Source organism: Anguilla anguilla, chromosome 16 (assembly GCF_013347855.1).
Source record: "Anguilla anguilla isolate fAngAng1 chromosome 16, fAngAng1.pri, whole genome shotgun sequence".
Lineage (NCBI taxonomy): Eukaryota > Metazoa > Chordata > Actinopteri > Anguilliformes > Anguillidae > Anguilla > Anguilla anguilla.
In genome coordinates, this window is record NC_049216.1 from 12,039,222 (window position 1) to 12,053,458 (window position 14,237).

Here is a 14,237-nt window from a genome sequence, read left to right on the forward strand (position 1 = left end):
CTCCTACTCTCTGAATTTAACATGGAGAGAGAGAGAGAGAGAGAAGGAGTGAAAATAAAAAAGTAAGGAGGGAAAGAAAAGCAGGAATTAATACGGCCGGGAAGCGCAAGTGAGAGGGAGGGAGACAAAAGGCGAGAGAGGGAGTGAAAGAGAGAGGGAGAAGGGAAGGGGCGAGAGAGGAGAGGAGACAGCAAGCAAGCGGGAAAGAGAGAGAGAGCGAGAGAGAGAGAGAGAGAGAGAGAGCGAGCGAGCAAGCGGGAGAGAGAGAGAGAGCTAGCGAGCAAGCGAGCGGGAGAGAGAGAGAGAGAGGGGGAGCGGGAGAGAGAGAGCGAGCGAGTGGGAGAGAGAGAGAGAGCGAGCAAGCGAGCGGGAGAGAGAGAGAGAGGGGGAGCGGGAGAGAGAGAGAGCGAGCGGGAGAGAGGGAGTGGGAGAGAGAGAGAGGGAGTGGGAGAGAGAGAGAGAAAGGGAGGAGAGGGAGAGAGAGAGAGAGCGAGCGGGAGAGAGAGAGAGAGGGAGCGGGAGAGAGAGAGAGAGAGAGAGGGAGCGGGAGAGAGAGAGCGATCCGTGACCTAATTGAACAGCGAGGAGAAGCGGCCGGATAAGCGTGGCGGCGTCTTCATTCATTCCGCTGACAGTGTTTTCGCAACTTAAACCTGTTTTATTAATTATGTTTGACATTTCCCTAATTGGTTTCATTTGCATCGAGCAGGCCCCTCCGCCAGGCGAGCGTTTCACTCAAAGCGCCTTCACCCAAAATCCTTCAGGAGAGGTGGAAAAGCACGAGGCCTTTCAAAATCGTGCACAAAAGGGTACGTGCTGAGAAAGAAACAGTACAGTTCACAAGGACAAGGCGACTCCAGCTACTGACAGACCATTGAAATCTTTTAGACCTTGGTTGATTATTCTTTTGACAAAACAATTTTATTATTCTGCATTACATTACATTACACTGTTTAGTAGCCTTGAAGGAGCCAGGTGACCATCATTCCTGGTTTACATAGTATCCTTTCCTACAGCATGCTCCAGAGTGCAGTGTCATCCCGTACTGGACTCAAACTGGCAGCTTCAGTTGAATTGGCTGAAATTAGTGTAATTGGCTGTGGCCTTCTTTGTTATTCATATATTACTATAATGCAGGAATATAACTTATAAAAACAGACTTAAGATACAATAAAATGGATACACTTCAATGATATTTTGACCTTTTTGGTATCAGTATGATAACTGCAGATCTGTAGTCATTCCAAAAGGGGCATTTATTTTCTTCAGTATTCAGAATAAAACAATCTCTTCATACGACTTCGCATTTTGGTTTGGCTCGTCGAAGAATTCTCAGGGATCTGTCAGCAGCCTGTTCGAATTTTACCGGCATGTGAAGAGTTAAGCGTTTCGGATGCGTATTTGGCCCAGGTCTGGATCAGCGCTCGCGCTTCAGATCCACCGAGCTGCGCGGCGCGACACAAAAGCCCTTCCCCAGGGAAGCCAACGGGCCAGACCGAGGCACAGCCTATTATTCTGTACCGTATAATGAGTCCCACAAATGGAGTTTTGTTTTCTAAATAGGACAATATCTAAACTTCGGAGGTGGATGGAGCGCCTCGTGACGGGCTGTTCCAGTTAAACGCCGCTGGAAGACGAAGACGACCTTTTCCACACAGGTGCTTTTTTTCACCTGGGGAATCTCAGCATGAGGGCAGCACCAGAGAGTTTCCATCTTCTGAAAACGTCAAGCGGAACCAAAAACTTCTCCAAACTCCCGCAGGCAGAGATACTTGACTTTTTTTTTTCCATCTTTCTGTATCTTTTCATAGGGAATAGACGGCTCCATTCTAACATGCCTGTTTCCTGAAATGCTATGGCAATACTGGTGGCTTAATTGTCATGAATCCTTGACTCTTTCAGTACAGTGCTTTGCAAAAAAAAAAAAAAAAAACGTCAGGTTAGGTGAAATTTACTTGCTTTTGCTTTTGAATGATCTGTGCTTTGAATTTGCCATCTGTGATTTGAATTGTCACGTCAAATTGCAGGCTCAACTGCACAAGGTCATGAATTGAATGAATAACTGAAGATTGTTATATATTAGCAAAGCAAATCTGCATACCTTTTCCGCAACAGTGAGTTAACCTGGTCAGGCTCATAGGAGTGCATGGTTATGAGGTTATGAGTGTAAGGGTAACCTGGTTAGGCTCATAGGAGTGCATGGTTATGAGGTTATGAGTGTAAGAGTAACCAGGTCAGGCTCATAGGAGTGCATGGTTATGAGGTTAAGAGTGTAAGAGTAACCTGGTCAGGCTCATAGGAGTGCATGGTTATGAGTGTAAGGGTAACCAGGTCAGGCTCATAGGAGTGCATGGTTATGAGGTTATGAGTGTAAGGGTAACCTGGTCAGGCTCATAGGAGTGCATGGTTATGAGTGTAAGGGTAACCAGGTCAGGCTCATAGGAGTGCATGGTTATGAGGTTATGAGTGTAAGAGTAACCAGGTCAGGCTCATAGGAGTGCACGGTTATGAGGTTAAGAGTGTAAGAGTAACCTGGTCAGGCTCATAGGAGTGCATGGTTATGAGGTTATGAGTGTAAGGGTAACCTGGTCATGCTCATAGGAGTGCATGGTTACAAGGTTAAGAGTGTAAGAGTAACCTGGTCAGGCTCATAGGAGTGCATGGTTATGAGGTTAAGAGTGTGAGGGTAACCTGGTCAAGCTCATAGGAGTGCATGGTTACAAGGTTATGAGTGTAAGAGTAACCAGGTCAGGCTTATAGGAGTGCATGGTTATGAGGTTATGAGTGTAAGGGTAACCTGGTCAGGCTCATAGGAGTGCATGGTTACAAGGTTATGAGTGTAAGAGTAACCAGGTCAGGCTTATAGGAGTGCATGGTTATGAGGTTATGAGTGTAAGGGTAACCTGGTCAGGCTCATAGGAGTGCATGGTTACAAGGTTATGAGTGTAAGAGTAACCAGGTCAGGCTTATAGGAGTGCATGGTTATGAGGTTATGAGTGTAAGGGTAACCTGGTCAGGCTCATAGGAGTGCATGGTTACAAGGTTATGAGTGTGAGGGTAACCTGGTCAGGCTCATAGGAGTGCATGGTTACAAGGTTATGAGTGTAAGAGTAACCAGGTCAGGCTTATAGGAGTGCATGGTTATGAGGTTATGAGTGTAAGAGTAACCTGGTCAGGCTCATAGGAGTGCATGGTTACAAGGTTATGAGTGTAAGAGTAACCAGGTCAGGCTTATAGGAGTGCATGGTTATGAGGTTATGAGTGTAAGGGTAACCTGGTCAGGCTCATAGGAGTGCATGGTTACAAGGTTATGAGTGTAAGGGTAACCTGGTCAGGCTTATAGGAGTGCAAGGTTACAAGGTTAAGAGTGTAAGGGTAAGTTAGTCAGGCTCAAGAGTATAAGGTTACAAGACTGACAAGTGAGGCTACAGTTCGGGAAGCCCCTATGTCCTCATGACTCACTTGCATCGCTTTGATTTCTTTCTTTTGATTTCTCAGAGTTTCTCAGATCAAACCCCCCCCCCCCCCCCCCCGTCCCCCACCTACCCCCCCACCCCCCAGTGACCCATGACGCCGCCAAGACCGTCGCCGACATAATTACCGGTCCTGAAGCGGTCCGAAGACTCGGCGGCGGGATTTTGAAATTCCCAGCGCGTGGCGGGCTGGGTTTGCCGTGCTAAGCCAGGGTGTGTCCCGGGCTGTGTGGAAGCTACGGCTGCCTCTGATTGTCTTAATGGGGATTAGCGGCGAATCACGGGCTCATGTCCCTGTGAGCGCTGCTTAAGACCCTGTCTGGGTGCGAAAGCTGTATCTGTGCCAAGTCCACATCCCCGAGAAACGCGACAGATTAAGAGATATTCTACGTGGAATTCTTGATTTATCCCTTAACCCTCTTCCTCAGTTCCGGAAGTATTGCTAAGTTCCTGCACACAGCGAGTACACGGCATTTGCATTCCAAACATTAATTCGTGAGAAGCGCTTAACCAGAGAAACCCGGCGCATACAAATGAAAAAAACATGCAGGTGAACAGCGGTATAGATACAGAAATTGTCTGTAATGCTATCAGAACTGTGCCAGTGTGTAAATTCTTGCTGTGGCATAAAGCAAACCGTCACAGTGAAAGAGGCTGCCTCAGACCAGTAAGGCGAAGAATAAAGGCCAAACACAAACAAATCGGGAAATCATTTCGAATCTCGGCAGGAAGACTGTTTGAAATTTGGGAATGCCATTATTTATAGCTTGATAGGTATACCTTATTTATGCGATTGGTAAGCTATACATTTTAACACAAATATAGAGTTCCTTCCAGTCTTCTAATGAGTCGTGAGTCTCGTCTTGTCACTAAATCCTCTGCTTAGCACAGCACAGACATCGTCTCCCTTCCTTGGAAATGAATAAAACTAATTAAGGGTCTAAGGATGGAGAAACACACACACACACACACACAGCAAGAGAGAGAGAACCACATCCACATTTCCATATTGTTCATACAGGCAACACTCACACAAATGCACAAACACAAAAAAAGGTTGCCATCCAAATGCTTTGCTAATGTTAAGCAAATGTTCCAAAACATCTGCGAAAGAAAATGCGTGTGTTTTCATCAACTACTGCTATGCAAATATTCTGAAGAGATTATGTAGTCAAAAGAGTGAAAGCCAAACTCACACCACCATTGTTGGGCTTTCTGCAGGTCCCTGTCACTTCATTATTTATTCAAAAAATCTGTTTCCATCACCCTTTATCACATCTTTTTCTCGGTACGTTAACTTCTCCATCTCGGCCACATGTAAAAAGTTTTTTTTTTTTTTGATATTTCAGGTGTTTCCACTCAGATTTACTTACGCAAAAAAACTCAAAATTCACATTAACAGGTGGCTGGAAACCCCACTGCAGGCCTGGACACAGAACGCACATTTATTGTATGTACACGCACATACAAACAAGCACCGCATACACCCTCACACACACGCGCACACACACCCGCAACATAGCCGTGTTCCGGAACTTTCCGCGCTCAGTTAATTCCGTCGCCCTTTGGTTGCTCCGCTCTGACTGTAATTCTGTGTGAGCGCCGGTGTTCACAGACTCGGCTCCGCGCCGCCTGACTCGGGTAATCAGCCCTGCCTGAGCCGGTGGCAACGGGGGCAGGAGCAGGTCAGGGCTCCAGCGCTACAGGTTCCTCGTCTCAGAAAGGCACCTTGATTGTTCATTAGCGGTCTTCCGCGGGAGGGCAGGTAAACACGCTCGGCTAATTGACATCGCCGCTGCCAGGTGTACGAGACCCGGCTTTGAATCTTTTTCATCGTTGGGGGAAAGAAAACCCCCACAAGGCAGTCCCTATTTTTATCCCAGCTTGACATCAAAGGTGTCTGTTCTCCAGAGCCGGGCCTGGGAGCGGGAGACTGCGTAACCTTGCCCTTCATTTTTATCTTGTTAAAACCTCCCCGTCAAGCCCGCAGTGGGCCCCGCCGTCCCCGAACCCGGCCCTCCGCTCCTCTGAACCGTGATCTCCGTCTCTCCCCGGGCCTTTCAGAACCGCCGGGCCCCGGTGACTCCGCTCGGAGAGGTCGCCCGTGTCACGCTGCGCCGCGCGCCGCGCGTCCCCCGTTGACCGAAAAACCGCGGCTGTCTTTTAACGTTCGGAGGGTGAGGGAGGCGCCCGCTAATCCCGCGCCCCCTGATTAGGGCCCCGTCCTGAGAGGAGGATCACAGTGGGGCAGATTATCAGGTAATACCTGCTCGCCTTTGATTACAGACCAGCGCGGGGCGGCCATTTTGGATGCAGGCACTGAGGCCCAAGCATAAAGTGAACTTCAACCATGCACCAACGACAGCAAGGACTCAAAATCACCGCTCACAGGCCAGTCTATGGCAGTGAAATTTCTCCTGTAGATAATGATAATATAAAATAATAATAATAGTCATAATAATAATAATAATAATGCCACCTGTCTGTGCCCTGTTTCTGTAGGCCTTATTAGCACCTTTACTGAGACTTTGTGCCCATGGCCTTGGTCGTGTGCACTACCTCAATCAAAATGCATTTTTTTTAAAAAGCGAATGAATCCATTAAATACCGACGGTGCTGTATGGGGATCCCATAAACACACAGAGAAAGGCTGCTGAAGGCCACGGCCGTAAATCACTGTTTGCGCTGCGCAAACGCCGTCGTTCGGACCGCGCGTCGAAAGCCGCACCCCATACATTAAGGACCGTCAGCGCACCGCGGCTCCCTCTGCCCTTCTGGAAATTGACTCTTTCAACCCCCCCACCCCCGCCCCCTACAATCTGCCATCCGAATCCACTTAAACAAATTCAGGAATTTTGAACAATTGCGCGCTCGCTCAAAATCACAGCGGCCCCTCCATTACAGAGCAGAAACACACGAGGACTCCCTCATAAAAATTTATATTTCAATTTATAGCTTCTAATTTATGGCTGGCCCCTCCAGGCGCGTATTATTCAAACATTAATAAATGGCCTATACATCACAGGCCTAGCGGGTTCCGCATTGCCTTGCTTTCACACTCATGCATATTATATACACGGGGCCAGTCTTGATGTCTGCCCATCTTGTAATGATTCTATATTAAATAAGAAACAAATTGATGCATTGACAGACCAGGCTATGAATACAAAGTTTTTTTTTTCTTTCATTTTTTGTATTAAACATGGTTAAAATTTAATTACCTTCCCAATGGCCTTTCTTTAAGCCGTATATGTTTAGATAATAATGTTCATGCAAATGCTCATACTCTATAAATTTTAGATTTGTCTCAATACCTCTGTCGGAATGTGTTTTCCCCCCCCCCGCTTTGATGTGACCTAAACAGCGCAGTTGTGCGATGTAATTAAAAGTCAAATTATTTATTTATTTATTTGTTTTCTTTTTTGCTGATGCTGGTTAATGTGTGCAAACGCACACAAGTTTTCAGAGGAAATACATTAGAGAAAGAAAATGTCACAAAAAATGTCATATTGCTTAGAAATAAAAAAAAATAGAGAAAATGATTCAGCAGTGATTAAATGACATGTACATTGCTGGTAACTCAAGGTAAAATAATAATGAAATTTAATTAAGGCATTATTTGAGTTTGAAGCTTCTTGTACAGTATGTAGAGATTGAGGCTCATGGCAATTAACGAAAAATGTTGTGTAAGGAACCAAAAAAGCAACAACATTTGCTTAAATTAGGCCCTCAGAGATACAGAAAACGACGGCAGTCAGACGTTAGTCCACCATTATATTCTGTCAACCCACTTTGATCACTTAGAACCCCATTAGGCTGAACCATCCAACCAGGGTCCAGGAACTCCACGATGGAATCAGGAAGGAATGCAACGCGGGTCACCTCCGTGGTGAGAAACATCCCGGTGTGGACTGCTGCGGTCCACGCATGTCGATTTTGAAGCGTGACGCAAAACAAGAACCGGCGATACCTGGAAAGCACCGCAGGGGGAGGAAACAGAATCGGGTGACTGGCGGATTACCATTTTTCTCAATTTGCCACTGGCCCCTTTTCCACCCGCTCGGAGCGTGCAAAAGCGGCACTTTCCCCGAGCTGTGGGGGTCTAGATAAACACTCAAAAGCCATTGTTTGTTTTCGCTGGTTGGGGTCCCCGTTGGCTGGCACCGGGGTGTGCGAGTCACAAGACATCCGCTCGGCTCTATTAATTACCACCTGATCCTTTTTTCCCGGATAATTAGGTACCCATTAGTTCTAATCAAGTAGTTACTTAATTATTGCAGTAATTAGTCTAATGGTCTAGCAAATTGAAGCTTTATCACTTTTGGGGTACTTAATGTTCTTGGCAGAGCGCATCACAAGTGTCAGTTCTCAGGCTCCGGCAATCATGCGGCTGAAAGATAAAGTTATTACCGCGGCACCGGCGCTCTCCGGCTCCTTTTACGAGCAGACGCATCTCCGTCGGTGGCGGGTGAAAGAGGGGAGGCGGGTAAGGACCACAGCCCTTTTCCATGTTGCGGGCTGAGAAACATTAAGATATGCCGAGTGTGTGGAATGTGATTTCCCTATGGCTCCCAGCTATTTATTTTTTATTTTTTTGTTTTTTAAAAATATTATATCGTTGGACAAAGATTGTGAGGTTTTTTTTTACGTTTTACGGCGATTGCTTCAGTCAGGTAATTGGTGGAATTACGGTGGTTAATTGCGTGACTGAAGGGTGCCTTGCTATTGTGAGGCACGTCCCTCACCTCTTAATGCAGCTACGGTGGTGTTATGCATTTACACAGCAGCTATACAGTATTTACATGGGAAATTACATGACAAGGGTGGTGTCACTTAAAAGTCTATCATGTGTTTCTGTTGGTAAATGCTCTCACAGTATAAGCATAGTCTAGGCCCAACAGCCTATGCTATCCAATTCATTTTGAGATGATGGATAGACATCTCACCTGTGTGGTGCTTTTGAAATAGGAAAGGCTTCTTTCTTATCTTTGAACTCTTCGATTCTGTAAGCCTGCTTTCATTTATTTGCTCAATAAACATGCTTGATTAACAATCCAGAAAATAAGTAAATGGAAAAAAAACCTTCAGCAGTTGGCTCTTAATTGTATCTTGTGATAGCGGTCTCTGCAAATTGTGCAGCGTTTGCTCAGATCCACAGGTTGCTCAAGCGTGCATGGATTTGCTCAAATTAGATACACTTGATGAATTTTTCTACAACCCGGGTGTGGAAAGATCCATTTATTCTGCAGACAGCGAGGTGTAAGCATCGAAGTGCACTGAGGTTTTCAGTGGAGTTTGCTTGCCATGCATTTTGGACAACATGCAAATTATCTGTTTGTATTATAAGCACTTCTGACCTGTTGTGTGTTTGTAATGAGCACGCTGATAGTATTAAACTGAACTCCCATGTTAGTCAAACAAGTTAAAGACTCTTTTTTAAGCTTAGGATCCACCACTTGGACTCAGTTACAAAACTTATTTGTGGACCGTTGCTGTGAAAGAACTGTCACAAATGATTGTTTTTTATTTGTGTGAAAAACAGCAACAAAAAAATGGCTTTTTTGAGGAAAAAGGTATCACATGACTTCTGATATTCTTACAAGATGTAATCAATGGTGAGTCATTCAATCATTCATACTGAATGTTTTGTATGCAGCCAGCTTTTTCCATTTACCGTAATGTGCTTTGGCTAATCAGTTCAATCAAAGGAACGTCTGCCTGCAAAAACGAAAACACGCCTTACGGGTGCCGTATCTGAATATAGTGGGCTTTGTATGCCATATGTCAGTACGGCACCAAAAGTGAGAAGCCTTGCTAACGAAAAAGAGTTTTTACCGGTCTATGAAGTCTATGAACTCCTGCCAGAAAAAAACGTTTTGTACTGCTAACCGTTTTAACCATTGTAGCTTAAATTGAAGTAATACTCAGAAAATGAACTTCCCAACTTAAGCAACGGACCTTGCATTCCTGGCGGCGTGCCTCCCCGTCGGGTCACGTCGCGGTCGAGGCGGCGGCGGGGTCGCGTTTGGAGGTTAGCCAGGAGCCTGCGCAGACCCGTGGGCCGAGCGATGGGCCCTACCTGAGCCACGGAGAGCGGGCAGGTAGGGGGGGAAAAAAACACATCTGCAAATTGAGCCGGGCTCGTCTGTCATCGCCTGCAAATCAGCCGCAGATTATTGAGTCTGCGGGAGACGGCGCGCGCCCACAGGTGAGCAGAGCTGCGTGAGAGGTGCCAGCGCCAACCTGCCCGCCCCCCACCGGCCCCTACAGCCTGAGAGAGAGGCAGAGAAAGAGGGAGAGGGAGAGAGGAGGGTGGGGATAGAGAGAGAGAGAGAGAGAGAGAGAGAGAGAGAGAGAGAGAGAGAGAGAGAGAGAGAGACAGAGAGAGAGAGAGGGGGGAGAGAGATAGAGAGAGAGAGCAAGAGAAAGAGAGGGATAGTGAGAGAGAGACACACACAAAGAGATAGAGAGAGAGAGGGAGAGGGAGATAGAGAGATGAATAACCTTGAAAATGCTCAAGAGCTGCTGTGTTTTGATGCTGGGTAGCATTTTCATAGCTCAATGGAAAAGAATAACTAATCTTGCAATCTCAATTATTTATGATAGCTGCGGTTTGGGGGGGGGGGTGGTTGGGAGGAGATGGACGGGAAGAGGGACAGAGGTGTGTCCCATTCCAGAGTTGGGGGTGCAGACAGAGGGGTTACAGGGGTTATGGATTGGGGGGTTGGGGGGAGGTAGTTTCAGTACAGGGAGGGATGTCTCAAGGAGGATTTTTTTAATTCAGAAGACAGATAATCGGCACCAGATTTCTTGATCACTTGATCAAAACATTGATATGTGTTTGTATTACATCCAAAAATATGTATTAATTTATGTATGCGTTATCTTTGTCTTGGTTTTTTCAAATTAATACTTTTTTCTTTTTTTCTATACATAAGGATCTATACATAGTGTTCACAGTGTATTACCACAGATTAATGATCATAATAATAATAATAATAATAATAATAATAATAATAATAATAATAATAATAATAATAGAATCCATTTTGTTTTGCATTCTGTACCAAAGTGCCTTGCCAGAAGAGGCTATAAATCACCAGGTGTGGCAGCACTCAGGTGAAGACATCCCACCTCTCGACACTGGAATGAAAAATAAAAAGCCTACTGCTGAAATGAGAATACCGCCAGGCGCAGGCTAGCCTGTGCAGTGTACAGCAGTATAGCACTGCGCTAATGGCTGCTTGGGCTAGCCTGTGCAGTGCACTGCAGTACAGCGCTGTGCTAATGGCTGCCCGGGCTAGCCTGTGCAGTGCACTGCAGTACAGCGCTGTGCTAATGGCTGCTTGGGCTAGCCTGTGCAGTGCACTGCAGTACAGCGCTGTGCTAATGGCTGCTTGGGCTAGCCTGTGCAGTGTACAGCAGTATAGCACTGCGCTAATGGCTGCCCGGGCTAGCCTGTGCAGTGCACTGCAGTACAGCGCTACGCTAATGGCTGCTCGGGCTAGCCTGTGCAGTGCACTGCAGTACAGTGCTACGGTAATGGCTGCTCGGGCTAGCCTGTGCAGAGTACGGCAGTACAGCGCTACGCTAATGGCTGCTCGGGCTAGCCTCAGATGTGAGCCACGCTTTCCGTGCTCCTGGCCCAGAGTATCAGAAGGGAAAAGAAGGGAAAGAGCCTCCGCCAGGCGCCTTCGGAGAGGAAACAAATTTTCCGCCGCTTCCCGCCACACGGCAGCGGCGTGTGCAAAGTGACACGCAGAGTTCTCAAATTGGGGCCAGGGGAGCCCAAGCATAAAATAACTTCAATCTCGCCTGCTCTCCCAGGAATAGGGCCGGGGCCTGACCAACAACAGCACAACAACGGAGCAGGAGCAGGAGTGGAGGTAGGAGTTATTAGAGGATAAAACGCACGCACGCACGCAGGCATACACACATACACGGACACACACACTCACACGCACGCACGCAGGCATAAACACATACACGGACACACACACACACGCACGTATACACACCTTTCTCTCACTCACGTTCTCTTTCTACCACCCTCTTCCCTCTTCCTTACTTCCTCTCTCCTCTCTGTTTTTCACTTTATCCATTTCTCTTCCCCTTCCCCTCTTCCTTCCTACTTCTCCTGCTTGTTTTTCTCTCTTCAGGAACCCCAGAGGATGATCAATGGATTTAGTCAGAGGGATATTCAGGCAGAAAATTGCAGCTTTTTTTCTCTCTCTTTGATTTCTTTCCAGAACACAAACCAAAGCCTCAGTCCACCAGGGCTGAACAGAACAACACAAGAGTGTTCTCTAAGATTGAGCCCTGGGTATGGTGGGCTGGGGGGGGGGGGGGTGGGGGTGTCATGGTTTTGGCTGATACCACCATTTCCTTTCCTTCCTGCGCCTTTTCTTCAGTTATTACGGCCATTGGTTTTTTCATGCGCCTTTTCTTCAGTGATTACGGCCTTTGAGTTGATTGAATTATACACGTGCAAATTTCTTTTTACAATTTGCACCTGTTGGCGTTCTATTTAAACCCAGAGCAAGCTGTGAAGCTTTGCTTCAGTGTCACTTATGTTGCACGAGAGCCGGTATTCTGTCAAGCGAGGTAAAGGTAAAGGTAAAGGTAAAGGTAAAGGTAAAGGTAAAGGTAAAGGTAAAGGTAAAGGTAAAGGTAAAGGTAAAGGTAAAGGTAAAGGTAAAGGTAAAGGTAAAGGTAAAGGTAAAGGTAAAGGTAAAGGTAAAGGTAAAGGTAAAGGTAAAGGTAAAGGTAGCGATATTGGATTGTTGTGGCTATAAAATTAGCACAACAGTCTTTAGCTTATTAGGTTGTTGGCAACAAGTTAGTGCCACAATCTAAACTCAGAATTCTTTCTTTAGGGTGTTACTTTTTCAGCTTCGGTTTGAGGTCTGTTTTCTTTGAGTTGCCCCGTTTTCTGCTCCGGCAGTTTTGTTTTTATTTTCAGAGTTCATACTCCTTAAGCTTTAGTTTTATTTTACCCAGTACGTGGGTTGTGTAGAGCTTTTCTTTGGGATACTCTCCCTAAGGAGTATTGTTTTCCTTTCCCTTATTTTTCCACTGTCCTTGTCTCTTGTGACTTTGTGGCTATTTTACCTCTGGTGAATAGCTTAAAAAACCCCCTGTTCAGTTGCGGTTGGTCTCCCAAAACCCCCACTCCATCACAGTGGGGGGGGGGGCAATCACTGCCGGCTGGGCAATCACTGACTCTGAGCAGTCGCTACACTACCACACCCACCCACCCACACCTACCTAACCAAACAACCCCCCAATTCTATCCCTTCTTTATTAGCATTCCCTGATTTTTTAAAAAAAGTTTGGAAAGTTGTCACTCTGACATGGGGACATGGGGATGAATTCCAGCAAAACACTGATTGAGGCGATGAGTGATGGCATCACAACTGTCCACCTCTATGCTGTGCACCAGCACATTGAAAAAATACACATCGAACAGCAAGTAATCTCTATGTCCAAAAATGCATGAGTTGCTTAAAGCAACCCAGCTGCGTAGAGATGAGCCGAAGTGTAGCATGAGCGCGTCAGAGTTCCGTCAGTGATAGATTTTTCCGGTGAGCCGCTCGATGACCCTCGTGTGTCAGGGTGTGTATTGGGCACGTGATGCTGTACAGCTGCAGGCATGTGTCAGGCGGTCGTAGGCAGCGAAGTGAAGCTCATTACCACCACACACCACACCATTCGGCAAGATAATGTTGACCTGCAAACACAGACATATTTTATTTTCCTAGTTTGAGAAAAGATTTTATTTATTCCTGTTGCCCAATAATGCGTGTGATTGAATGTGTTGTTTGGGGGTATACATATATGTAACGCTTTTAATCATATCCTGAAAGAACTCTGCTGACCTCCTATGTCTTGTTTCTAGTTTTATTGGAGGATAGAGGATTAATTTAAATAATAACCTCCCAGAATTATACTGCATATTTCAGCAGCAGGTTGAATTCAATTGCCGTCGAATACATGATGGCATTTATTTAAGAAATAATGGTCCTTGATCAAATATTCATGATGATGACTGCAGCAAGTTCCCAGACTCTCCGCTCCGAGAGAGATAGCATTGCACTGCACCTAAAGCAAGCCATTTGACATTTTAATTTTTATTGTTATTATCATTATCATTTATTTTTATCTGTATTTATTAAATCACAATTAACAAATTAACATTAAGGAAATTTAATGACCCCTCCTCCGAACCACCACCATCACCACCCTATTCTTTGTTCTGCTATCTTTGCCAGTATTTGCCAGATCAGAATTTGGTTTTGAGAAGGAGAGTATTTCCTAGGCAGGCAGTGCAGCAGGCTCTGAGACAGACGTGAGTCAATAGCCCCAGTCACACCAGACTAACCTAACTCTGGAATATCTGTCAGTGGCTTTACAGTCCTCATTATCTTCCTGCTCAACAGATGCTCATATTCAGCGCAACCTAAAAGTCTGAATAAAGTACCTTTTACAGCAACCGAGCGATATTCAGGATTCAAACCGGCAACCTCCCTGCCCGGAATCCCCAAACTGCTGATGTATTCCATGTCCGTGTGTACTGTAGGTTTGTGGCTCTGCTCAGTTACGAGAGGCACAGCATTTAGAGAATGGCACTGATCGCCAGCACGTTCGGTTTTGAATACTGTTTGAGTCAGTATTGTCGAGCCCTGGCTTAAACTGTGTAACTGTACGGCACATAACTGGCTATCCTGGATAAATGAGCATGTGGTGAATTTGGGTGGGTGGACA